Raw genomic sequence first — 2,500 nt, 5'->3', positions numbered from 1 at the left:
TCACGGATAGACCCCGTGAAACGCTAGAAATTGGCGGGGATGTGTCTCTTGTGGCTCACGGGGCTGTTAGGGTGGCACAGAACTCCCTCGGAATGGGAAAAGGGGTCATTTTCGTGTTGCCACATTGCATAGGAACGCCATGAAACTTCCAGAGGCATTTGCAGCAGAAAGGCACGTGCACTCAAAAATTTTAATATTTTTCACGCATAGACCCCGTCAAACGCTAGAAGTTGGCGGGGATGTCTCTCTTGTGGCTCACGGGGCTGTTAGGGTCGCACAGAAATGCCTCGGAATGGGAAAACGGGTCATTTTTGTGTGGCCACATTGCATAGGAACGGCATGAAACTTCCAGAGGCATTTGCAGCAGGAATGCATGTGCACTCAAAAACGTCTATATTTTTCACGGATAGACCCCGTGAAACGCTATAAATTGGCGGGGATGTCTCTCTTGTGGCTCACGGGCGCTGTTAGTTAGGGTCGCACAGAAATCCCTCGGAATGGGAAAAGGGGTCATTTTCGTGTTGCCACATTGCGTACGAACGGCATGAAACTTCCAGAGGCATCTGCAGCAGAAATGCATGTGCACTCAAAAACGTCTATATTTTTCACGGATAGACCCCGTGAAACGCTAGAAATTGGCGGGGATGTGTCTCTTGTGGCTCACGGGGCTGTTAGGGTCGCACAGAAATCCCTCGGAATGGGAAAACGGGTCATTTTCGTGTTGCCACAATTGGCATACGAACGGCATGAAACTTCCAGAGGCATTTGCAGCAGAAATGCATGTGCACTCAAAAACGTGAATATTTTTTCACGGATAGACCCCGTCAAACGCTCGAATTTGGCGGGGATGTTTCTCTTGTGGGTCACGGGGCTGTTCGGCTCGCACAGAACTCCCTTGGTCCACCTGATTCGTGCATACAGGCAGCAACTAAAACTCTGTAAACCTGCTGTGAGGACATCTAAACAGTGGACCAGTGAGGCTGTGGAAGATTTGCGGGCGTGCTTAGACTGTACTGACTGGGATATGTTCACGACTGCTACCAATAGTCTGGATGAACTCACAGAGGCTGTGTACATCAGCTTCTGTGAGGACTGCTGTATCCCAACACGTACCAGGGTGAACTTTAACAACAACAAGCCCTGGTTCTCAGCAAAGCTCAAAAGGTTGAGGTTGGAGAAGGAGGAAGCGTTTAGGAGTGGGGATAGAGACAGATTCAAGGAGTCGAAGAACAGGTTTAGCAAAGCGGTGAGAGAGGCTAAACGACTGTACTCAGAGACACTAAAACACCAGTTCTCTACTAACGACGCTGCTTCTGTCTGCCAAAGGGCTCAGGCACATCACCAACTACAAACCCAGAGCGCCCCACACCACTAACGACTCCCGCCTAGCCAACGACCTGAACGAGTTCTACCGTAGATTTGAAAGACAATTGGACTGTCCTGAACCACCCCTTCCCACCCAAGAGGCCCCATCCCCCACCCATACTACAGAAACGACTCTCTCCTTTCAGGAGGGAGAAGTTAATGGGCTTTTCAAGAGGCAGAATCCACGCAAAGCAGCCGGGCCGGACTCTGTCTCTCCAGCCACCCTCAGGCACTGCGCTGGCCAGCTGTCTCCGGTGTTCACCAACATCTTTAACACCTCCCTGGAGACATGCCATGTACCAGCCTGTCTCAAGTCCTCCACCATCATCGCTGTGCCCAAAAAGCTAATGCCAACAGGACTAAATGATTACAGACCGGTCGCCCTTACATCTGTGGTAATGAAGTCTTTTGAGCGCCTGCTCCTGGCACACCTCAAAGCCATCACAGACCCTCTCCTGGACCCCCTTCAGTTTGCCTACAGAGCCAACAGGTCTGTGGACGACGCAGTTAACATGGCCCTCCACTTCACCCTACAGCATGTGGACGCCCCAGCATCCTACGCCAGGATCCTGTTTGTGGACTTCAGCTCTGCCTTCAACACCATCATCCCTGCCCTGCTTCAGGACAAGCTCTTCCAGCTGAACGTGCCCTACTCCACCTGCAGGTGGATCACAGACTTCCTCTCTGACAGGAAGCAGTGCGTTAAGCCGGGAACAGAAGTCTCTGACTCCAGGTCCATCAGCACGGGAACTCCTCAGGGCTGCGTCCTTTGCCCACTGCTCTTCTCCCTGTATACCAACAGCTGCGCCTCCAATCATCTGTCCGTCAAACTCTTGAAGTTTGTCGGACGACACCACCCTCATTGGGCTGATCTCTGGTGGGGATGAGTCTGACTATAGGTGGGAAGCTGACAACCTGGTGACCTGGTGTAGCCAGAACAACTTAGAGCTAAATGCTCTAAGGACAGTTGAGATGGTTGTGGACTTCAGGAAGAATACAGCCCCACTCACCGCCATCACCCTGTTAGACTCCGCAGTCAAAATTGTGGAGTCCTTCCGCTTCCTGGGCACTATTCTCTGCCGGGACCTCAAGTGGGAACTGAACATCAGCTCCCTCGCCAAGAGAGCTCAACAGA

The sequence above is a fragment of the Petromyzon marinus genome, unplaced genomic scaffold, assembly GCF_048934315.1.
Source record: "Petromyzon marinus isolate PM22_M1 ecotype Great Lakes invasive population unplaced genomic scaffold, UKy_Petmar_22M1.pri1.0 PM_G_Scaffold_8, whole genome shotgun sequence".
NCBI classification, from domain to species: Eukaryota; Metazoa; Chordata; class Hyperoartia; order Petromyzontiformes; family Petromyzontidae; genus Petromyzon; species Petromyzon marinus.
Note: the sequence above shows the minus strand (reverse complement) of the source record.